The 26,758-nt window shown below is 38.6% G+C and overlaps 1 protein-coding gene across 2 annotated transcripts in view; it reads right to left on the reverse strand.

Moving 5' to 3' along the window:
* LOC124153695 (solute carrier organic anion transporter family member 74D) overlaps positions 1 to 26,758 on the reverse strand; it is a 345,215-nt gene that overhangs the window by 114,105 nt on the left and 204,352 nt on the right. The window lies entirely within an intron of this gene.

Here is a 26,758-nt window from a genome sequence, read left to right on the forward strand (position 1 = left end):
TCTACTGACAACTGTTAGGACATAGTAGCTGTGGACCAATAATCCACTCGATCCACGCCAAAAAACAAGAACACATGCAACGTTTGCGAACTAACTTTAAAATATCATCCATAGAAAAGAATCTTGTAAAACCAAAGCAACGAGTTGGTGAGGAATGATGATAGTAATTATTTAACTGAGTATTGTTTTAGCACTCATGCAACACTATGAAGATAGTGTGATAATGGCACCAGTAGCTGTTACCAATTGACTGACTACACCATACGGACAGGAGTTTCCACTGAAGGAAAATTCCGCCTAAAAGGGTAGCGAGTCTCCCAGGCGAGTCTAAAAATCCCTTTCAACAAGAAATTTGACCCGGCATAATTTCGAAGATAATAGCTAGCATGATTGTGGGAGAGTATAAAAAATGTTATGAATGAATCAAAGAGAAATGAATGATGGGAAAAAATAAATTGATGGGAGCGTGATATAAAATTGCAGCATAAAAAGGGAGAAAAGTGTCTGAAAGATATAACGAAGTGAATTCATTGTGTAAGTGAAATGACTATGACGAATGTAGCGAGTGGTGGTAGGTGTGACATTTGATAGGATGATGGAGAAATTAATTAGGAGAACATTGACTATAACTAAATTCTACTAAATGAAAACAAGGGAATCTCCTTTTATTTGCCCAAAGAGGCAGCATTCTCAGTGCTTCAGTTTAACAAGGTTCTGACACTTAATTTAAATATGATGTTATATGGCACAACTCCTATTCGATGTATTATCGAAAGGAAAAACAAACTTTCCCTTCCATTTGCTAAAAACAAGGATGCGTGATCAAAATGTATCGTATTTGTCCCAATTTTATCATGAATAAAAGAACTGCAGGAGGTGGAATTCCCTTGTCTTCAAACTGACGTTGTTTTTGCGGAAATTACCAAACCAATGCAGTGGTATGGCAAGGAGTCATGGTGGCTATCTCACTACCAGGAAACATTAATTAGTCTACTAGCCTCCACTGAGACCTCGTTGCCATCGCCCAATAACGTAATTCTGTTTCACGCGACCCTTTACACGGCGAAAGGTCGAAAATACTTCAAAGCTAAATAGCTTTCCAGGTTGCGTGAAGTGGAGACAGTATTCTGGCTATCAACACTAGAGCAATATTTGCTCATCTACTTGACTTTGAATTTTATGCGAAACTAGTTTGCAACTAGCCAACTCCCCAAGAGAGTTAGAGATAGGAGACTGCTGGCACCTACACGGACAAATTTGATGACATATTTCTGTGAGGTTCTGATGATAGGGTCCAATGGGTCCCGTTCCTTTCCCTTAGTTGATTAAATACAAAGACTAAATGGAGATAATATTTGAGATATTCATAAACAAATTACGCTTCCAACTTCGCCGAAAGATTTCCACCTTTCTTCGCTTCTTAAAACTCAATACGGGTAAGATACCAACGAAACCGCTAAGTTCATACGAGGATTTTCCTTCGAATAGACAAGCATACCAATGGGAGCATTAACAGAAATCAGGATTTCTAAATGTAACTTCTGAGAAATAAATCATGGAAATCCAATAATTTTCACAACGATTGATTAAGTACGTTTCGGGCCGGTATTATAATGACTGGTAAGCGTTAAACAGAGTATATTTATGTTGAAACCTTAATTTGAGAATATTTGAAAGTTACATGAAAGCAAAGCCGTTCAAAAAAACATATATTTAAACTAGCGACCTTACATGGAAGCACTCATTCACTTCGGTTTTCACACTCCGTAAAATTGTATCTATACATTATAATTAAATTATTAAATAGATGTCTTGATTAGATTAATTTTCTATTGATATTTTGGAGTGGCATATTTTGATTTGTCACCCAAATTCTATTCACCTACATGTTTTCTTGGCGGAACCTTCTTAAAACTGTGGAGAGGGTATTGAGTATTTGTCAGGAGGGGAAGACGGAGTGCGTGGAAGGTGGGAGGGGGGCGGCGTAAAGGTGGGTGGGGCAGGTGGCAACGAGGGTTTCGATGTGATTAGGGAATGGTCGTTAGGTTTGGCGTTGTGTGCGCGCCTCGGCGGCGGGGGCGAACGACCTTATTCGGCGAATTCGACACCCAGCGAGTGAGCAAGTGGCGGGAAGGCCTCTCAACCCTCTCCCATGATCAACTCACGCTGCGCCCCCGGGGGGTGCCACAGATCCGGGTGAGGGCGGCGTCCATCGCGGAAGAGGCAAAGCATGAGCGAGGGTGGGGCGACGTGATGATTTCCTCAACGGAGGGCCATGAAGTGTTGGCCTCATCGGAGGCTGGGAGGGCGAGGGAAAAAAAACTCCCGAAAAGAATTCCGCGGCCCAAGGAGAACATTAAGGGAGTTTGGAGAGATTTCGTATGATAACCGGACTTTCAACAAGTGATGAATGCAAATAATATGTCCAGGGTTTATGCTTAAAGAAATTAAGAAGATTCGCTCATTTAGGATCAAACAGACGTGACTACAAAATCACTTTTGTGAGATAGATCAATTTTGAAGGTTTTTTTTATATTAACAGGCCACTTTTTAATAATTTTTCACAACTCTCTCTAATTACGAGCAGTGAAAAGCTATTGGATAGTAGTCAGTTACTATCACAAAACCTTTAATGTGATTTATCTCAAAACATTGTTTTTGTAGTTACATACGTCTGTTTGACCCTAAATGGGCGATTACAAAGTGAAAGTGAACTGTGATAGCTCTAAATGGCTAGACGGCTTAAACGCCGCGTTGACCTTTCATTTTTCCTTTTTTTACTTATTTCGGGGGATGTATGAGCGGACCCCTTTTGTTCCACGCAATTATCAATATATCAGATTCACTGGAATAGCAAGAAAACATTTCAGGATAGATTTTTTAAATCAGCCAAATAGATTTATAAATTCAAAGAACAATTTAAAACTAGATTTGAAAATTCAGCATACATAGTTTAGCCACAGCTGGGATCAAGATGAAATTCAGATTTGGTTAAGAATTATTAATTGAAGGCATTGAATGATATTTTATGTTTAAAATAAATGCTGAGTAATCATTAAGAAAATACGATATATCTGGTCGACTGATAGGAAGACCTGCGATAGCTCTAAATGGCTAGACGGCTTAAACGTCGCGTTGACCTTTCATTTTTCCTTATTTTACTCATTTTGGGGGATGGAGGAGCGGACCCCTTTTGTCCCCCATACATTCATTCGTCCTTGTCTTCAATTCTCGTGTGCCGTGAAATAAGGTTAATTCCTGGAGCCCCGACAAGTGGCTCTGCCGTCGATAGCATTTTAATATATTTATTAATTAGAGTCTTACGCCGTTAGAATAGCATTCGAACTAGTACTTTTCGAGCTAAAGAAGAAAATTAGCTCGAGCTTGGATGCATATGGGATGTTTCTTTGGTGTATAAAAAATTCAAAGAGAGAAGTTCAAGTGATGGAAGTTCGAAAAAAAATAATTAAAATTTTTGTTTTAATAAATATAAAAGTGACATTTATTTGCACGCTAAAATCGAGCAATCAGTTTCCCACGAAACGCAAGAAAACATTTATATTAAACGAAATTTAAATGGTTTTAGCCGCATTTGGTAAGTTTCCTCGGTTTAAAAAAAGGGCTGAGGTTCGAGTGGAGGAAATTTTACTTATTTATAAATAACGTATATAAAATTAATATTAATTAAAAATAAAACAAACGCAAGGGTATTAAGGCAATCTCATCTGTACCACCTTCACATTTTGATTGTACGTGGACTTGACTGCTAATAAAAGGAGGTAGTTTTCAATCATCAGAAAAATGTCAACACCGCGTCAAAGGTATATAAATCACTTCCATCTTCCTTTTACTCAGAAAAACTGAAAAGATAGGCCTCGAACAATGCATATGATAAGTTTCGGAGAATCATGAATGTTATAGAAAGGTAACATTTAATGAGAACACTTGGTAGCTAACATTGAACAAAATTACAGGACGCATTCCATCAAAGCGAAATAACGGAAAGATAATGAAACAATGATAACAGAGCTATGAATTAGTAAGGATTGAAATGATTTCCGAGGCATTTTGAAATTATGTTCAGCCAAATAGTAAGGGAGATACATGCAGAGGAGTGAGGGGAATACAAAATGTCGTTCAGCAATGTTTTTTATCCAATGGAACGGCCAACCGAGTGGCATCTGGATTTACCCGTCGAAGGCCAGGTTCCATTCCCGGCGTCCGGACGGATTTCCTGTCGCATTCCGAAGCCACCATCGGTCTCACTTGTGGAATATTGAGAGCCAACAGAAGACAGATAGGAATGAGACAATCTATTCTGACGAATAGTCTGGCGCATGCAATCAGAAAGGAGATATACATTGCATGGTATGTGGCACGATGTGGTGGAATTTATTAACATTAGTTAAATGAAGATTTGCAATCTCTCCAATAAATTTATTTAGCACGACGTGTTTCGTTGTTTCAACAACATTCTTGTTTTAACGACGAAACGCATTTGCAATGTTTCAATTAAGTGACAGAAAGGATAAAAACTTACAAAAAAAACATTACACAGGTTCAGGCTAAATCTATAAGCTTAGGCGAAATTATCCATCGATTCTCATAAAATGAACTCAGCTGTATCTTTTTTTAATAAATAAGGCACTGATGACGGCCAATTCAGTCGCATTTTTGGAATATATAATGTTAAAACGCTTCGATAAAAGGGATGTGAAAGTTGGTAATATCAAATATTTAACCCAAATTTATTCCCTAAAGGCACTGCATTATTTTTAAGACTAAAATAGGCATAAATGGAGCATTTTGTAAATAAACTCGGCTATCACTCCTATCCAAAATGAACTTCCATTTTCAATCCCTCGAAAAACTATTCCTATTCATTCCATCAATAAATCCTTTTCTCTTCCTTCCGTTATAAATTTTTTAAAATGATAGTGAACCAGCTGTGATCGATCTTAATTTTAAAACTCAATGATTCCATATGAGAAAAACAGATATTTATCTACCACGTTCGTTGAATCTCTCGACTATGAGAATTATAAACTCCTGTGTCAGTAGCAAATATTCACAACATTCGAACCAAAAAGACTTCTCGGCATCCAATTATTCTTCCGATGGGGAAACACTTCAGGCCCCTAACGGCTCGTTCACATTATGATTCGAATATATGTATTCTTTTATAATAGGGCCGAATATCTTTTGGATCAGAGGACAAAAGTCTTTCGAAGTGAGGACGCCATTGCGTATTCTCCCACAGTCCTCGAACGCAAGACGCTGGGGAAAGATAACCTCTCCAAACGTAAGAGAAGAGATGACAGAAAAAAACGCGGCCCATCAGCTGCACGGCTCACAATCCTCGAGGAGTCTTCCCATCCGAGCGGGAGGCGTCAATTCGGATCGAGTTCTCACGTGCATATCCGCGATTTGAGGGCAAACGGTTGCGAAAATAGAAGTCCGTAATCAACGAGGGGGGGGGGGAAACAAGAGCATCGATCCGCGAGAAGGAATGGGAGACCATCACATAATAAGGATCCACGAAATAACGCGGGCGTAAAAGAAGAAGACGTTTTCGAGTCGAGAAACATGAGGAGGAAGGAAGCGCGAAAGGTAGGGGGAGGAGGTAGGTGGAGGGGGTTTGGAGGGGAGGGCCGGGAGGAATGGCAGACCCACTTATCGGGGCTCCAGGGGTCATTCCCTTTGCATTCACGGAGGGGAGGGTAGGGGAAGGTGAGCGAGCGAAAGAGGTGCGGAACTAGAAACATGTGTGGCGTCATGAAGCCATTGAGCAGTGACGTAGCAACGGAGGGGAAGGGGGAAGTAGGTAGCAACGCGCGCAGAGGGCAATTCCCTCCCATTACAAAAAAAAAATAACAAATACGAGGTGCATTCTAAGTTCTGAGGCCCCAGATTTTTGTTCTAACTGGCTACTCACCCGAAAACTAAGAAAATGGTGTTACTTTTCGACTTAATTACCCTGAAAACCTATAAATTTTCATAATGTTGACGCCATGATTCCATGGCAGCGGCGAAGGCTTCTTTAGGAGTCTGTTTTGAACAGTGGAAAATCGCCTAGATTGTTTTTGTTTGTAGTCACTCGATTTTTTGCCTTCATTAAACTACCGCACCCACGGACGCACTTTAGACATATTCATAACTCCATCACCACATGCCTCCCTTAACTTGGAATGAATTTCAAATGGTGTCACACCACGAAAATGCCGAAAACGAATGATTGCACGGTATTTGTGAATGGAAAACGTCGTCATTTCGAGTATCCAAAACAGTTCTCATTCTAAATGCTGCTGAACGAGTTCTATCTGTCCTACAGGTAAGATAGTATGACAATGTCATGTACTGACAATGAGTTCGCGCTCATTTTAAAATATTATACATATTTATATTTCTTTTTCCATTCTAGAGAAAAAAAAACTGGACGCCTTATAACTAGAATGCTATTCGTAGAGCAACACTGAGGTTACCATCACTATTTTCGCCAAAATAAAAAAATTCAGCATACTTTTTTATTTGCCATTTCAAAGATATCGCAACGAAGAGGAAGAAACAAAAAAAACATCACGATTAAATCCACTTCCTAGGATAGGTCAATACTCCGACGAGAGAGGAAGCTCGAATTAAATTAGCATAATTAAGGTTCGCATTTAAAATGTGAATTCACGGGTCAAACGCTAGAGGGAATTGCAGCCAGGGCATCGAGCCCTTAATTCTTAGCTATGAGTTTGAAAAACAAAATTATGGCGACGGAAATAAAGGCCTCCTTTATTCTTGCTCCAGTTGTTTTATCATCCTTCAAGCGATTCACGAAAACATTTCATAGCGATAATTGGATTCTTAGAATTTCGCCGACAAAATTAAAAAAAAAATCTCGAGATAAAATAGAAATATTTATTATGCAGCTAGCAAACAATTGAATGAGTTGACTTTTATAACAGACAAAGAAGCCTTCTTAAAAAGCAGTGAGGTCAGGAATAAAATAAAGAAATTAAGTACACAAAAGATTTCAAAGCCTTTTATTACATCAGCTGATTACCCTAAAAATATTTTTTCAACCCCTCCGTTTGAAATGGAAATAAGTAGGCACTTTACAATAATTACTGGCAGGAATTCATCTTTATAATTAAATTTAATTATACTATGGTGAAGGATATCTTGTTTTGAAATATTTTACTTCTTTCAAGACGCGTAAATCAGCCAAAAGACTCGTCATTCTAGATCTCCAAACTGCACACCTCCAATAGTTAGGTGAATTATTTTTTACGATAGAAACATAAAACAAAATATAGAATAAGTTGAAATGACATGTGAAAAAAGAAAGAAAACTATTAAATTATATCGATACGGGGGTCGTTAATGTTAGGGGTGCATTATAATTTATAAAAGATACGATTTTACTCATCATAAAAACAACCTGTTATGCCCTCAACTAAAAATATAACAGGGTGTAACATGGAGAATTTAAGGCAGTCGGATAGGTTCAACTTGTATAGGGTTTAATCCTCACTGACAAAAGAAAAATCAAGGACTAGAAGGTAAATATCATGGACCACGTCTTACTCCCATTCCGTGTCGCTAAGCACACAATAGGGGACACAAAGTTGCTACTCCAACAGGAGTGCTAAAAGCACAACCCATCCGGTACGTGAAAGACATGAAGAGGAGTCTTCCTTTAGGTCAAGGGTCGACAACCTCTCCGGGCATGCGGACTATATTTTCAGATTGGTATGACGGGTGCTTGAGACGCAAAAACTAGTATTTTAACTAGTCACTTTTAAAAGTAAATATCGAAAAGGGGTGGGGTTAAGTTTTTTTATCTATATATTCCTATACTACAGAAAACTGGGCATTTTGGCCTTTTATATCGGGGTTTTTCAACAAGATAACAATTACATGTGAGCAGCAACCATGCCCTGGATGAGTGCAACCTAACCAATCGGGATTTGAACCCGCGACCTCATGTTTGGCAGGATAGGACTTTACCTCGCCGCCACTGAGGCCGGCAAAAATTAAAAACTAAATAAAAAAATAAACATAATAATAATTAAATAAAAAATGGACCGAGTATCTTAACTGCCCCGCCTCATTGAGACAAAAATACTACAATTTTGACGAGATCCTTTGTATAAATACGCATAGCGGAAAAACGAGAAGAAAAAATTATATAAGTAAGAAGAAAGAACGCATCGCATACCTTCTCGATAAGAAACATTTCATGACATTTCTAATGGCATTGCTCATTTATCCGAGGGAAAAGATTACGTGCGCGATTACCGCGACATACGTGTCATCGGAAGATGCAGGAAGGAAGCGAATGACGTCACGGAAACGACACTCACCGCGAGACCAGATAACACGTTTCATCCGTGGCTGAAGGCAAGCAATGAAAAGTACGATTTTTTTTTCGACTTCCGTGCGTGCAGCCACGAGGGAAAATACGAAGCCACGTGACCTACCACCACCCCATCCACCATTTTCATGACAGGGATGATCTCTACGTAACCGATTTCATCAATAAATTTGATTAATACATTCCATTGAATCAGGCTCAACTTTTCTACAATTGAGTTGAGAGTTGATATAGAGTGATCTTTAAAATTCCTCCGCTTTCCCTTTAATTTTTTTCATTTTCATAACGTATCACTTGAATATTCAAAACTTACGCTATCATTTTGTTATTTTCAGCGTATAGCATGGCATAGATTTTTGCCAACCTATATTTCAAATTTAAATAATTTATTTAAACGTAATAATGTGGTAGAAATATCATATTCGTGACAAAATGCCAAATGTTGACGAGGATCTACCCTGCACATCCTGGAAACTTAAAGATGATAGCATGCGTTTTAAACAAGTAAAACGCCACGAAAAAACAACGATCGCACGGGAGTGATACATCCTCTTAAATATAGAACTCGCGAAGGAGAAGAATTATCAAAATAATTTTTCGTAAATTAGTTTACTAAGTTTTCCAGTTGCCGTTATTTTTTCGTGTTTTAATTTACCCTCTCTCTCCAGTTTCCGCAATGTACCAGTACTTGATGAAATATTGGAAATTACTCATCAAAGATCCGAAAAATCTGTTTAAAAATAAAAGCCAAAAATATGTTCTTTACTGCATAGATTTCACTTGCATTAACCGCAATTTGAAGTAAATAAATTATATAAAATTGCGTTAAATCTTGCTTTTTAAGAAAGTATTAGTCTGCCTGCAATAAAATTCAACTCGTTAAAGTGCTGCAAGTTACATGCCTACTACCTTTATTCTTTATGGAGATTTTCTAATTTTTCTCGGCGAAATTCTAGGGACCCAATTAACAATAGGAAAACATTTCGCGAATCACTTGGAGGAATATAAAACAACTGACACAAGAATAATTAAGACCCTTTCATCCGTCGCCGGAATTTGCTTTTTCAAACCCATAGCTGCGAATTAAGGGCTCGAGACCCTAACTGTTATTTCTTCAAGCGTTTGACCCGTGAACTCGCAATTTAAATGTGAGCCTTAATCATGGCAATTTAATTCGAGCTTCCTCTCTCTCGTCGGAGAATTAAACTCTCCGAGGAAGTGAGTTTAATCGTGATTTTTTTCATTTTCCTCCTTGTCATAATATTTTTGAAGTGGCAATTACAAAAGTAAACTTTATTTTTTTCGATTTTAATTTTTCCTGATGAATGATATTCAGAAATTATTCTCGGGCTCTATAGGTACTAGGTTAATTCACACATTAATTTGGACATTCATTCAGTAGCGAGCCTTGAGAATGGAAGACAAGTCGTTTTCCGAAATGACGCCCAATAGGTAAGACTGTATTACCCTGGTGTAGAGCCCGAGAAGAATTCCTGAATAATTATTCCGTTTAGACGAAAATGGTAGCTTTCCTTTCTTTAACCATTTCTAACCTAAAGCCGCTTCTGAGAAAAATTAAATTTCATGATTTCTCATACGGTAAACTTGAAAATTTTGCCCTCGACCACATTAGTTGCGGCAGATTAACATTTCGTCATTAAACTTTACTCCACAAATGAATACATAGTTTAGATATTTCCTAAATAGAACTGAAAATTTATACATTTTTGATGTTGCTTTGAAGAAACACTGGGTTATAATCGGTTAATAATTGAGGAGTAAAACAGAGTCTTATGCAACGAAATTTCTCCTCTGTCACGTGGCTTCGGTATATTTTCCTTTTCTTTCGGCTACTTCGCATCTGTTCGCAGCCACGCTGAGCGCCTCCTTTACACGGTGGTGGATGCCATCAACACACTCTGCGGGAGCGAATGAGGGCGCAATTGAGGCGACCGAGGGAGAGGAGGAGTTCCTTTCTTCGAAACATTTTGCCGAGACGGGAGAGAGGAGAGGAGCTGAGGGACGGGAGAGGAAGCTAGGGGTGGGGAAGGCGTGGGAGGGGTTTTATGGCAAGGAAGGAAGGCAGTATAACGTAAGGTTGGGAGGTAGGGAGGAGTAAAAACGGGCCAGGGAGGGTAAATAGGGCAATGCAGGGGAAGGAGCGGGATAAGACACTCCGATAAATATCCACAAGAACTCTAAAGGTAGTTTCCCAGTAACCTTAAGCCAAATTGAAAACCAACAACTTCAGTATTATAGGCTGGAATTGCAAAATGTAGCAAATGAAATAGGTATCGGGTGTTTCAAAATGTACAGCGGGGTTTTAACGCTTAACAATATTTATTACACGTAAAGTATAGCTATAAATTATGCATCAAATAAAATAGAAACCTTTTGAGAGAAACAGTTTTGTTTGTAGGCAACAATGTATATGTGCACACAACGCGCATGATTCCCCTGCAAATCGTTAGAGAGCGGTAGTAGCAAATTTGGCGACTGGTGAACAGAAAGTTTTTTGTTTTTGACAGTTTGTAAAGACGGAATCTGGAATTACTGTTCAACGAGCGTTATGTATTATTTTAAAGCATACCGGGACTAGCCGCGGTGATAACTTTTACGGGAGTCACCCGCAATGCACAATCGTGCGAAAGATCCACAGAGAAAAAAATCATTCGCCTTGACCGGGATTCGAACCCGGATCCCCCGTGGCTTGTGGCATCATATGCTCTGCAGTCCAGCAACATCTTGTCCGGTAGTGTCCGAAAAATCCACAGGGAAAAATGACGCCTCGGTGCTTAACTGGCTAAAACACTCGACCGGAAATCGAGGGATCCGGGTTCGAATCCCGGTCAAGGCGAATGATTTTTTTCTCTGTGGATCTTTCGTTATGTTTTAAGCTCGTTTGTGATCCTAGAGGTGATAATAGCATCAGCGCCTACGCGGATGACGAATGGTGCTCACATTGAACACTTGTAAACTTTAATGTAAAACCGATTCCATTGATCTACCATTTGATGCATGATTTAAAATAGTAAATTTAGTGTAATAAATATTAGGAAGCGTAAAACCTCGCTGTTCATTTGACAAAATCCGTTACTTAAAGATAGATTTTTAAAAAACTCTTTCTCCTTCTTGGTGGGAATTTCATTTTATGGTTATAAAATTTATAATTCACATAACAACCTGTACACAAACGCTATCGTCGTAATCAGCCAATCAGGCCCATCTCACCCTTCACACGGTCACGGTTGCGGCCGTTTCAATCTTGGCCGCATGCGCAAAAGCTGAAATCATATATTCGCAGAGTGTGGAAACAGCGAGGGAAGTGGTATAGGGGACGTTTGATGGGAAGAAAGGTGGTCTAAAGCACGAGTGGGAGAGAAAGGGAGCCAGGAGGGTTAAATGGGGCAGTGTAGGGGAAGGAACTGGATAAGACACGCTTGCGTACGAGTACGTATGCTCCCTTTTTCTCTTCTTGGGAGACGAAGGCGCCGCCGCCGGATGGGCCAACAGCTTCGCGGGCAAATGATTCCGGGAGACGCGCGCCTCGCTGACACGGACGAGGCAATAGGGATCCGATGCTCTGTCTCTGTTCTCCATATTCCTCCATATACCTCTTATTATTACAGGGTGGATAAGTTATAATCCGAAATTTTATAACTACCGAGCCATTCCGTGGCCAATGCGTTCACACAGTGAGGCCGCGAGAGCATTTTTTTTAAATTCTCGTAATCGATACTTTTTTATTTTAAAATTTAAAAAATGTTCTCATTTATTTGTCTTATGTCCTCTAAAAAGTCTCTAAATTATCATCCAAATAATTTAAAGAAACAGCTGCATAACAAGGAAACAAGTTAAAAGTTTAATTACATTTCCAAATCTTGAGTCAATATATAAGAAAAGTAGCAAAAAATACTTATAGAAAACCAATGAACTCTTGAATATTTAAATATAAATGAGGGGCAATAACATATTTATTCCATAAGGAAAAAATTCCAAGTTGCTCCCTCGTAAAATCCTAGTTTTGGTGACATATGGCATAGTCTAGGATATTTAAGATTTCTGGTTATTCCAGCACTACCCCTTGAAAATGACAGTACATAAAACTAGCTTTACGAATTTAACTTGTAACTGAGGTACAAATATAATATAACAGAGGCATATTTTCAATCTAAAAATATTTCATTGAAGGCTAGTGCATTTTCAGCTCTGAAATCCAAGGTAAAGGGTAATTCAAAGAATTCCATTGTATTGATTTACATCCACATCTATATACTACTCGGCTTGCGGCTCCCAGCCTAATTCATTTAACTGTGTAACGTCCTAAACGTCCGTAGCAGTTTTTGACGAATTGCGCCACTTTCCTAAGTATTTCGGATTTCAGGCCATTTGAGAGAACCACTGAATTACTGAAGGAGAAATATTTTTAAAATCATTATTAATTTTAAAATTATTATTGGAGATAGTTTGAAGTCGGCAAAAAAATTAGCAGAAATGCAAGCGCATTTTTAGAGGTAATATTCCAAAGGGGGATTCCAGGGATTCCTGGATACTTCTACTATACTCACAATAAAAAAATAACCATTGGTCTAAAAACAAAAGAGTACCTCAAAATTAAGAAAACCTGAGCATTTTAATGAAAGGTAAAATAATAAAATGGTATATGGTATGGTTTTATGGTAAAAGCTACACTGAAGGAAGGATATCCCTGGATAGGTGTTACATACAAAGAAGCCTCACAAAAATGGGATGCATAGTAAAATATATTTTCGAGGGCATTGAGAATTCAAATTTTGAGAAATTTTAATGTTCGGAAAGGGGAGGAAGTGAAACAATAGCAACGCAAAATCGTTATTATTCGACCTCTGAAAAAGGGATGAAAGGAACACAATTTAGCCATACCTCCCCTTTCGAATGTCAAGCCCAAATTGCCTTCGCCAAGACGTTCGATTAGAGCAGGAGATTAGGCATAGGGTTCTCATCCAATTTCGCAGCAAACAGAATTCACAGGACGGCCCTGGAAATGACTTATCAGCAGAAACCTACGATCCTCAAGGGCCATATTAGCATCGCGTGGAGTGCGGATGAAATAGAGAGGACAAAGAGGGAAGTGTCTGCCACATTAAAGATGCGAGCGTCGATCATCCACTGAATCGCTCAAGAACCTAAATGCAAGTGGAAATAAAAAGAAAGGAGAAATTATATTAAGAATCTTGCGGAAAAAATATATAATAATTAACCATGTGGTAAAAACGGTTACTTTACTTCACCTGAGTGTATTACATCAGACGTGAGAATGTAAAGGAAAAGGGCACGCACAGAAAAGTTATTTTTATCTCATCTATTTCCGCCTATTCATATTTATTCCGGGGATCGGTTTGGTGTGGTGGCTAGTGTGTTCGCTTCCCACCCGGTGGGCTCGGGTTCAAATCCCGGCAGTGGCAGAGAATTTTCAGAGACTGCCCGATCCCTGCTTGAATGTTGTGTGGAGGACAATTCAAGCGCAACAAGCCGTGGTCCCCTTGGCGCCTTTCGTTAAGAGCAGGCTAACGCCGACGCCGGGTTTCTCTCCACCCTTCCTTCCACACCCTTCCCTCATGGCGCAAATGACCTCAGCTGTCGGTCGCCTCCTCCAAATACCAAACCATACCATATAAATTTCATCAGCTCAGTATAAAAATATCGAAGGAATGTTCTTAACGAAGAAAAATTGATAAAACCCTGACTTTATTTAATAATTGTATATTTATATCATCAACTCCGGATGTCATCCTTTATAATTTACATCATCACTCTTAAAAGAACCAAGAAGTCTCTTCTATACCTCCATTGCCAATAAATAAATTGCCATGAAGAAATTGTCAAGTCCAGTCGAGAGCTCAAACCTGCGCGAAATAGAGTTTTTGTAGATGAAGAATAAGAATAATGTCAGCTCAATGTTCTGATTTTGTGTTATCCAATGTATTGAACTAGGAAATGGAGAGTAATATTTCGAAGCCTGCCGCATGAACAGCGGCGGAATACAGTACAGGAATTGTTATGAGAAAAATAGGACCTACCGTCTAATACCATAAGTATAATTGCCATAGATATTCAGGAGCGTGGATAGCGTAGTGGTATGCTATATGACCTGAAGAGCCACAGGTCGGTAGTTCAATAACCGGTCCAGGGAAATCTTTATCTCATGGTAATTAATGTATATTTCATTGCCGCCCACGCAGCAGGCTCCAAAATATTACACTCTATTTCCCAGTGCAATGCACTGAATAACAAAAAAGCAGAACATTTTGTTGACGTTCTTCTTCTGCAAATACTAGTTTTCTCCGCATTTTCCTCAACTGTGTTATAATATAAACACATCCCATAAAAAAGTAAATATAGAAGACGTATAGCATTAAATATACGATGAAAGTCAACATTAATTCCGCCTTGTACTGGAGAAAGTGAAAAACATACGATAAAAAGACGAAAATCGACGAATTCCGACCGCAGCGCGTATATTCATGCCTAAAAGAACACGAATAAATCACTCAAACACAATCATACCGGACCGGAAAAAAGAGAAACCGCAGTGATTTGGTTTAGAGTACGCAAAGAACCCCGACCTTCCGTCGCCTCTCCAAATAAGCCAACGACTCGGCATGATGGAAGAAGTGATGGATCCGAAAAAATTCAACGACCGAAGAAATTCCTGCTTCGGGAGCTGGACGTGGGGGAAGGGAGGGGGCAATAAAGCCCCTGCGAATACCAACAGTCTTCAATACAGGCGTCATTATCGAGAGGGTGGGTTGAGACGGAAAGGGGGGCAACAGGCTTTGGGTTGGCTGGCTTTCGCGGAAGATGGTCTCATGTCCCTCCGTAATTGCTCCACGCTGATTAAAAAAAATGGAGCTGCCTCACTCGCCCGTTCGTGATAGAATAAGCATAAAACAGGCGATAAAACCATGGGATGGGACGTGATACGGGTGCGCCAGAATCGAAATTGCTTCCGCAAAGAATGCTCTTAACTCGCTTTTTTTATTAGGATAACGATAGTGAAAGTGGCATCGTCGTCCAATGCCCTATTGTGACAAAACATCCAAGACTCCCATTGCTATTCCAAACTCAGGAACGCAATGCTAGATAAATGGAAGCCCTTCTTAATGGTATTATTTAAAGTTACTCTTGTTCCCAAAAATATTATTTTATCATATAATGTTTCTCTTGTTCCCAACTATAAAATTTTTTTAAAATCGTGTGTCTCTTATTTGTACTGTGTTTTTCCCTTCATGGGTTATATATTTTTGCGACTCAGTCCTCCATTTCGTAATTATCAAATGAACAATTGAAAGTTAAATGCAAGTCTTGCCGAGAGAGATAATTTTCTGTTAAATGAGTTCATTTTGGAAAGGATGGAGGCAGGGCAGGGTTGCAGTATTCACTATTTTATTGTTCCAATAAATTATAAGGGATATTAAAACTATTAAAACTGGACCAATGTCAGGTAAAATAACATTGTAGTGGTATGGCGTTCAAGAGATTGGTTCATTTACTTTAACCTGTAACTCCCGATTGTTTGGAGAAAACCCCGACCAGAATCACAAGGTGACTTTTCCATACGACAATTATTCTAAATCGAAAAGAATAATATTAAAGGGTTGTGATCAAAATGTCAACCACCAAAACTGTAATAATCATATAGTAAAAATCTTTTGAAACCATTTCATAATTTAAACAATAATCATCGTAAAACTTTCTCCTTCCTTCACATGGAGAAACGTTTCAGGGGTAGAGTAGTAGTAGAATACTTCACCAAAATTTTACAAGAAAATTTGAAGAATAGCCAGGGAATTTTTACATCATTCTATTCACATAAAACTTTGAAAAAGTCAACTAAATCTTTTTTTTACAAACACATGAAGAACTCATTAGTTTTAGAAAGATAAGGATGACAACTACGTAGAAAAACAAGCATGAAAAACATTCATGATAGGGAATAAAAACACCTGATTAGGAATCAGATTTGAGTTAGGTGGTAGTTTGAGTCTTCATCAATTATTTTTCAACGATCTCTCGACATCAGTTCAGGGAATATCACATCATAATTTCATTGATAATGCATTATAATTTCGTGCTGCTAATCACGCAATCGTTTCCTAAAAAGAGAACGCCAGCGGAAAAGACGCAGATACTACTTATATCACCGAGACATCTGCATAACCTCGTTTCCTCATGACTAACTTTTGTTCACATTTACTATTCGGCACATTCACTGCCACTAAGTAAATGAATGAAAGGAGGAGGCCAGAAAATATTGCAACATTAGAGGCGAGAAGACAGGAGTATCCGTCCATAACAGCGATCAATATAACGGGAAAGCCTTGGGTCGGAATACCGGGTACGAGGAGACGAATTAATGAAGCGCCCTAAGTGGCACGCAGATCTGTGAGGGCGCTCCGTACGATTGCACGGTGGTCATATATTGAAAGGAATCAGTAATGAAATTGTTCAAACTAAGTAGCAGCTCTACAGTACACTGAAGATCAGAGTAAAAACCTACCAGTGGAATAATACGGCAATTGTTCACCGCATTTCTTTCGACCCAATTTTAACGCGAGATTCAATGAAATATTCTAATAAAAAATGCAGTTACTATTTAAATAAGTTATATTTTATTAAACATTGTAATATAATTTATTTCTTACAAGTTAACGTATTAACACCATCCGATGATAATATTTGAATAACGAGGCCTCGTCTATTCGTACAAGAAACAACTGTTTTTCTCCATGGCATCAGAAAAAAATTGGGGTTTAAAAGAAAAGATTTGAAAAATCCGAATAATTCACCATCTTTTATAAAAAAATTTAAACATCTTACGCGATATGAAGATAAAATCCGAAAATAAAATTGTTTTGCTGATTTTTTTATCATAAACTGAAAAATTTCAGTGCAATGGCGCTTTTGTTATACAAATAAAATATATTTATGCAATGGAAATGCGAATTTTCGAAATTCGGGATTCCCGGTGGAAATATAATTCTGATATTTTTCGCCCCACCCTTATATCTGACAATGTTTTGGCTCCTCAAAACGTGATGAAGAGCAGTAGGAAACCGCGCAAGAGTTTTTGGCGCAAGGCTCGCAAACACGTGAGCGTATCCCCCCTCCCCCGAGGATGGCTAATCCACGTGAACCACAACAGACAATCACGCCAGGGACTCTTGCGACAGCGAGTCTATCGTTACCTACCCATTATGACATCGGAATAGAGAACATATACTCTTCTCAGTCATAAAAGTTAGCATTAGATTTTGGTTGCATTGTAATTAATAAATGGTAAAACAATTGTCAATTTTAAATGCCGCCAGTGGCCCTTTAACATGGAAAATAAAAATAGTAGGTACACTCAAATACATTTATTTCTACGGAAAAATTCGAATACAGAATTCCGTTTATAATTGAAAATTTTTATTTAAAAATGGTAAAAATAAAGATTATAAAATTAAATAATTGTACATTTTATTCAAAAATTACCGTGCCACGTGCCACTGCGGAAATTTGATCATTCTCTCGGCGCCAAAATTGCAATACGTTCGCAGATTTCGAAAGTTGGAAGGGAAGGACACATCAGGATGAAAATAAAATGCTACTCCAGCCATTATCTCATAAAACAACAAAACATGAAAGCAGTCGCTTCTTTTCATGATTTAGTAACATCATTAGATTTCGTGTTCATTAACTCGTTCAGGGAAAACTATTCCATCGGTGAATAAATTAAAACACGAACTAAACTAATCAGGTGTGAGGGAAGAAGGAGAGGCTGGAGAGCAATGCCCCACTCGGCAAGACTTCGTGTCGTCATCAACTTATCCACAATGAGGTTGAGGTCGACTTTTCGCTGCATATAAAATGAGAAGTAGGCGAAAGATCGATAGATGTGAAAAGTCTCTCATTTTTCCAAATTTTAATATAAACGACATTGCAGAAATGTGAAATAGCCCATTTCGTGAAATTCTCCTCGATATTCCATGGCCATTGAGGGTGTTTCAGGAGAAATATGCAATACTTCATTAGGCGGTAGGGGAGACAATTTTAACCATTTTTGGTCCTATAAACATTGGGTCTCAACTCCATAGTTACTGATAAATGGCAACGCAAACATTTTTTTGAATGCACTTTGCAGTTACTATGAAAACGCTTTATCTTGGGTATCCAGCCGTCTCGACTTTTTTTAATACTCTGGATTTTTAAGAGCGGACGAAAATGTGCAATTATAAATGTCTAACACAATTATTCTTTGAGCTTCATTACATGAAAGCGAGTATCAACAATACGATTGCGCAATCTCACCCAAGCTGTTAAATCTAAATTGAGTTCATGAGAGGTGTAAATAGCCGCCAATACAAAAATCTCTCACACCTCATCTGAAGGGGCATACCGTACTACTAAGAAAAACGTCTGCCTCGAAGAATGTAAAAATCAAGGGGACTGCATAGATGAAACCCAATGTCATCTCCTAAAGGACTTATTTCTGTTGCCACTTCAATCGCATTTTAATCGGTTTTCAGAAATGTCCGCGGTGCGGTGGCAAGTGTAATGGGATAAATTTTTTCCAAAATTTTGCAGTCTAATTTTTTTAACTGCGAGGAATAGCATTAAAAAGAATTGAATTTGATAGATCACATCATCATGTGCATGAACTTCGGTTAAAACCCCTAATTATACTTTTTCCCGTGAAAATCGAATCACTTTGTCCGTCAACGACGCGAGTGGCGACTTTTGTAAACCCATTTAAATGCGCGGTGGGTGACAACACATTTAGAAGCCATCTCAAGGATCCTATTTTGTAATATTCGTGGTATAAATATACGTGAACCACATCATTAAATGGCAGATGCAAAAGAGTATCGAAATGCAAGAAAAGGAAACGACAACGACGAGGAAATAAATTTAGCACTGCCGATACTTTAGAGACACGAAAATTGATTAACCTCAACCAAATGGAAAACTTCGTGAATGCTCGTTTGCACAAAACTGAAAGGTCAAACAGGAGCCAAAAGCCAAAACTTATAATAAAATTACTCGCTTCGTGTGAAATTAAGCGGAAATGCAGAATATGCTACCAGACATGGGAAATTAATTAGGAAAGTGACTTTATTCCGCCAGTTAACAAGGTGATTTTACAGAGAATGGAATCGGCTTCCTTCTAAAAAAAAAATGCTCTCCACATTATTCGCTAGCACGCTCCACTGGAGAAAATGGATGTTTACGCTGAGCAGAAGCCACAGGTAGGAATGAGTCCCAGGGATAAAAATACAGCGTGCAAATACATTCGGTTGGTAGAAAGTCGCCGAAATTCGCTGAGATGAAGAGTCATTAAAGTCCAAGGCCAGGGGCAGGAGGGCAAAATATTTTTTTCGTACAACGCAATTCTCTCTGGACGAATAAAAGAGACACAACGCTAAACCCACGAGCATTGCCACGAGTATATTAAAGCTTTGAAATTTATGCGCAAAAACGCCTCGCTGAATGCTGCTTTCGCCGAGGAGAAAGTCTACTTTGATTATTAGGTTTTATGACACGTGAAATTTATTTTTTACCTTAATTTCGTCATCAAAACTTCATGGACTCATTGGAAATATAGTTAAAATCGAATCATTATTGATCTTGAAATGCGCTTTCACTGTAATAATATTGCTATCCTAAAACCAATATTATAACACCCTAAAAATAATTTGAACTGAAGTGACCATCCAAGCACTATCCCCGCGGAGTCCACTGAGATGAAACCAAACAGCACCATTCAAAGAAGTTTGGAGGGGAAAGAGATATAGAATACATTCAAAGATATTGTTTACAGTTCATAGTTACACTTTTTTAAACATGGGGCCAGATTACAAGAGATGAAGGAGAGAATGGCCCAGGCGACGAAACGGGGAATTTTCTACTGAGCCTGCTGAACATCACCTAGGTAACTATTTCGCGAAAATTCTTTTACGAATGTCCGCAGATGTACTATCTATGAAAGTTAATTAGTCTAAATTTATTTTTATGACTGAATTCTTTAATGTATTCAAGAATAAAATAAAGAAATTTCTAAATTACTTAAAAAAAGCAATGGTAGTAAGCCCTAAAAAAATATCTCTGGATTAAATCCAGGCCTATAGCGACCCAAAATATAAGCCTGCGTAAAATGTCTCAAATATCTTCTTTCCAAATACTCGCACTTACTAAATGTTCATAGTCGTATTTGACAGAGTAAATAAGTGAGATAGACAGGACCAATCAATTAGATAGTTGAGCTTGGGATTTCTTGAATTTTACATCAACGCATTTTTCTGCAAGCGAGCATGCTTCGGCGAAGGTGGAGGGTTGGGAAATCGCCCGCAAAGAATGAGGCAGTGGGGCAAAGGAATGGGGGCAGGGAAAGGACGAGAGTGAATTTTATGTTAGTATTAGGAATCAGCTGTTTTTAAAACAGTCATTACTCGCGCGTAGGAGGAAAAGTATCTCCACACCCATCAGTTTGAGAGAGTATATCCATTAATTTTTTGGCACTGGCTGATTAAGGTAGGTGGTTCGGAGCGTTTTTTTTTTCTGGAAAAAATTGAAAAATGTCAAACGCTATGGCGGCTCTCCAATGAAATGTTTTGTTTCACCAGATTTTGGGGGGAGGGTGCCTCCCCGTGGATTTCTGGAAAAATTGAAAGATGACCAACTTAAAGGTGGCTCTTCCATGAAATATTTATTTTCACTACATTATAAACAATTAAAAAAATAACTGATTAATATCTAAAAGTCACTTGTCTACGCACATGAGACTTCAGACAAATGAATGCTGAGGTATACTGTATGCCACCAAGGCGCCGCGGAAAACAATGAACCTCATAAACCAACGCACTTAATCCGCCGTTACTAGCTGATAAAATCAGTTTCAGTGATGCAACACTAGGCCATAGTTACATTTCGAAAGTCATTCTTGCGATCAACAGATTATATTGCTTACCGACTGTACAGAGCTGAAACAAGCCAAATGGCAAGAGGCAGGACACTAGGGACACCAACTGGAGAAATTGAGGGGACATAAAGAGAGATCTCATGTGAGAAGGAAGGTGATTAAGCCATGGTTAGTTGAAAGGGACGTAAGCGTATCACTGCGATACTAACGCCTCTATGGTGGGCATTCATCACTATTTGAAACGTGAAGTTATACGTACGCACTTCCACATCCGGCTCCAGTGATAAGATAATTTTAGCCAACGTAATCAGTATAAAAGATAATGAGTCCAAAGTAAGAATAGATTCAGAGTTTCGTACTTCCAAAGGTTTCAGAGTTGTACCTTTAATCTGGAGGAAATTCAACTTAATCTCGAGAATATCTGGAATTCAAATATCCAGATAGCGGTGATACGTCATTTATCTTTGAAGGGCAATGGGTCAGGATCTCAGACAAACAATAAACTCATGAAAAAAAGCAAGCCAATTTATTTCGAAAGAAAGAAGAGATAGTAGAAAAACACAGTCTTTTTTGTGACTTAAGGGTTTAACCTCAGAACAGAAGTAAAAACATTAAATATTAATTAAAACATTAAACGTGGAATTGAAGGTCCTTTATACTTCGTGCTTTTGCGTACGTGTCCAGTAATGAAGCACAGCCATTCTCACCAAATACATTGAGCAGAACCCGTTCAAAATTTTTAATTTTCTCCAGTAACCATCCATGTAATTCATTCTTTACTTCTGTAATTCTTTAAGATTTTTATTGAAAATTTTACTTCCATTGAATTTAATACACTCGAAGAGATGAAAGTATCATGATTTTCAATAGTATCTGTAGACAAATATTTACTTCGCTGTTTCCAATTATTATACCAATGAGGGAGTATGGGTCACAATACTGGCTTCGGCTTCTGCGAAGCCAATATGCGCAATCTAGTACATACTTACTCCGCCTCATGACTTTTTCTTGAGGAATCGTGAATAACTTGCCCTGCATCACTATTGGCACGCATATGTCGCACTGCGCATGCGCAGCTCGAAAGTCCAGTTCAAAATAAAGAGAATGACGCCAATGGTCTGGTTTGATTTTCGGACAAACTGCGTCTCTGGCGAAGTGTATGTAAAGGGGGCGTATCTGTTTACGCATACGATCGAAGAAGACACATGGCTTCTGTTTCGCTTATGGAGCGAATCATCTCGGGAAGACCTGTTGAACGACGGCGTCGAGGCGGGAGGGCATTATTAGCAAGCGAAAAATATTCCAACCTCCACTCCCCAACCGACTTCCCGAGTCCAGAAACAAACACCTTTGCATTCAATCGATTCGAGCATAGCCGGGGACCTCCACACGTGTTGCATATATATGCGCGTCCGAGGTCTGTATTTCGCCCAGATATGTGACGCGAGTCACGGAAAAAGGGTGAAAGGACGCCGAGAGAGGTGAAGGCACTGTGGAGGCAGCGCACATACTATCGTAGATGCCACGGATGTGGAAGAGGTGGACACAGATCAGGGCATCTATTTACGACCTATGAAAGCCCAAAAAGAGCGATTAAAATAAATTTTTTAAATGAATAATACAAACGTTAGGGCTCCTACAATGTTATGGGCAAGTTCTAATAAGGCTGGTGACCTTGAAACGTAAAACTACGCAACGTGGAAAAAATAATGTCAAGACATTTTAACCCAGGATAGCTGATGACAGTAGGAACCAATTTAACGATGATATTTAGGTCGAACACGCACCACTTTTTAAACCACATAAAAACGCACTTTGAGGCCCGGAGGTATGCGAAGGAGTGTAAAGCACAGAAAAAAAGTAAAAAGGCACGGTTGAACACGAGTATCAAATAATTTAATAACAAAAGAAACGGTCGATTTACAAAAAATGACCTTTCCGAACTGAACTGTGGTAGCCAGGAAACCAACTAAAAGACTCGGGGAAAAGACGAGGTTAGAAACAGGGATGGAGGATTGTTACCTTGGCTGTAGAAGGGAGCGGTAGTCGAAAAAGGTACCTTTGGTCGACTCCCGGGAGCAGCTCTTCTCACGCCCAAACAATCGACAAGAGCTCTCGCAAAACAATGCACACCGCTCGCGGACAAACATTCCCTTATTTTTGTTTGGGCCCATTTGCCACCACCAATGTTAGGTCCCTACTACCAGAGGCCATTTACTTTGGCGAAATATTTCACCACCCACCTAGCTGCTCCACAGATAGCGTAGAGTGAAGCACGGCTCAGAATGCTTTGACTGCATTTGCCTTTTCCCATAGAATCCGGCAAGGGAAAACTCGCGGCCAAACGCAGCGCTAGGCTCAAAGTTTCCGTAATTTAAAAATAGTGCATTTTCGATGTAAACATCATTGGTAATTTTGGTTCCCGCTGGCATCAGCTATCCAGGGTTTAAAATTTCATGACATAATTTTTCCCCACCCAGTATAGTCTTTCCCTTCAGCCAAATCCAGGACAGTAATTCTTTCAAAGAGGTTTGGGGAGCATGGGAGTCCATGCCGCTGATCGAGGGGTCTAGGGTTCAAATCGCGAGTGAAGCCAATCTGACAGCCCCCAAAATATGTTCTCCAAGTGGGAGGAGGTCAAATGAAAGGGACGTCCCCACAACTCAACCTGAATGAGTGAAATAATTACGCCTGTGGCTTAGACTGAGGCGAGCTCTAACTATCACCAAACTAACCTTCGGGTTGAATGGATAAAATTAAATTACGATGTGTTTCGTAGATATTCGCTGCTCATTTTTTATCGTGGTTAGTTTTTGGTCATCCGAATAATTTATATTAATTATTCGGAATGCCGATTTCGTCAGGATTATTAAGAGCAACATCCCCTTTGCCGCCTGACGAGTCAACTGAGAAGGATCAAACTGGGAAAAACTATTTACATCGATCATCGTGCCAAAATTCCAACGCGATTTTAATTGGAAGTAATCATGTAACTGTTACGCCAAAACGTTTATGAGAAAAATTCAAACGTTAATTTGGAATTCCAAACATGAAAAAATTCTCATATCCACCCATTCCGAGGGATTGTAAACTGGACATTCCAAAACTTTTAAGTCGATCACGATAGCTACCTGATTATCAATGTAAAAGGCAAATCTTATGCAGAAATTTCTCAATGCATTATTTTTTTCCACCCCAAACTTAACTTTCGAAATAACTCCAAATTCAAATAGTGAAGATCGACTTTTGGAATGCTGAATTGATTTACTTGAATGCCTAAGCGAAAGCTATGCCACGAAATTTATTTCATTAAGAGCTAAGATTGATTTGCAGACGGTATATTCGTGATTTTTTAAAAATAAACTGATCGCCAAATCTGCCTGCGGTTTGAAAGGGACTTTCGCGTGTCTGTAACTACTCTCAACAAGCTGATTCTCACTATGAGGTCATGACGAACGTCTTCCCTTTCGCAACAATGAAATTTCCCCTTTTGCCAACGATATTCGCATGACCCACATTCGCTACGGGCGGCCGCTCCTACGCATTGTCGCAAACGCATAAGACACATCTCAATCTGATCGCTATCACTTTTAAAGTGACGGCACAGCAGTGAGAACGCTTCTTCTTTCAATTCTTCTAGCTACCCTTTCTAACTTTAAATGTTCATATTTGTTTCAACGCTTTTATATGTAAAATAATATTTGCAGTGTACTTGAAATAAAAGAAAACCTACTTTCTCGACAAAATTAACATGCATACAAACGGGATGATTCGAGGAATTTCCTCTTTATCTAATTGATAAAACGGCTCATTGATGTGACAAAATTGCGAAATTTTTTTAATCAGAAAAATCTAACGACTTTCTTGAAAATAAGATTAAACTTATTTCTTAATTTTCTACAACTCTTCAATCTTTCGTACAATGCCACACAATGTAAACAGATTTATTAACCTCAAAATATACGTATTAAAAATAATGGGAGAGCTCAACTGTATTTGAATGTCAATACCAAACCAATATCTATTGACATAAATATTTGATGGAACCTAAATCAGGCATTACGATAGCCTCAATTGATGTTAATACATTAACAGATTTACAAGAAGACTTTTATACCAATAGCTGGATTGGCTTTCATTGGTATCCTTCCACTGTCGTGCTATCGTACTTATTGATACACGAAGAAAATAAAAATACAAATGACGGAATTCCATAAGACTTTAGCAGGATATGTTTGACTGAAATTGTTACTAAAACAAATTAATTTGCTCTGTTAATATATACATGTCGGACATGTTGAAACAGAGACATTTATACAACAAACAATAAGCGATACGCACAGGAGCTAGCTAGCTTTTTTGACCTCGCTTAGTTTTATATCTACGTCCTTAGAGCAATGCGTATAATTATTCATTAAAATATGTAATTAAAATTACATATTAGCGAGATACTACTTTTGATGGATCGATGGAATGGCAAATACTTATTTCGAGGATAACCTGAGGTCTATCACTTTAATTTAACACAAGAGGAAAATAATACACGCAAATAACAAACAAGAACCTCATAAACTCACACACAGATCGAAATTAGTGGATAAAAACAAGCGTACCCGAGGATTAACTTCATTGCCATATCTTTTTTGAATCCATAAGGAACTTCATCTTAAAAATATTTCTTTAAGCTACTCATAATCAATGCCCATTCATTGGCCTAGAACCATAGAAAATTTGAACAGTGATTTCTACGGTTCATTAAGCTAAAAATGGGGTCGTTCACTCGGCCCCAAATTAATAATTTATTAATAGAATACGGAAGATGAGAAATGAACGTTACTACGAAAGAATTTTTTTCCCACTCAATAAGAAAAGAAAAGCAAAAGTTACTGCCCTTTCATCATGAATTAGCGACGTCGTTGGAGTTCTGGTCCATTAACTCGCTGAGAGACAGGCATTTGTTTTTGGAAGGCATCGCTCACAAAATGGTAACAAACAAATAAACACGTGAGGCCAACCACTAGGCCGAGGGGTAGCTGAGAAGCGTGGCATGAGTTCGTGACGTCACCAACTACTCTTCGAAAGGGCTAAGGCTCTTGATTTTTTTCGTGAATGGCTCGAGAAGTAGGTAACGAATCGAAAGACCGAAAAATATGGATCTAACTAGTTTTCAAAACTCAACTAACCATCACGTTCGACACAAGTTAAAAAAATGGTGAGTGATACCATTCTGCCATTTTAATATTACTACTACTATTAACGTAATTAGGAGGATACCCAAAATGAAATAAAACGAAGTTGCACTTCTCCACAAGTATTACCTGGATTACCACCTGTAGGTAGGAATGTATACCTGGATTTGTCAGTGAAATTCCGTTAAGTATTACTTCCTTTTATTTCAATACGTCGATCTTTCACTACATCAAACCTGAATCGGTTGCACTTATTTTGAATGC

The sequence above is a fragment of the Ischnura elegans genome, chromosome 2, assembly GCF_921293095.1.
Source record: "Ischnura elegans chromosome 2, ioIscEleg1.1, whole genome shotgun sequence".
In the NCBI taxonomy this organism is placed as follows: Eukaryota; Metazoa; Arthropoda; class Insecta; order Odonata; family Coenagrionidae; genus Ischnura; species Ischnura elegans.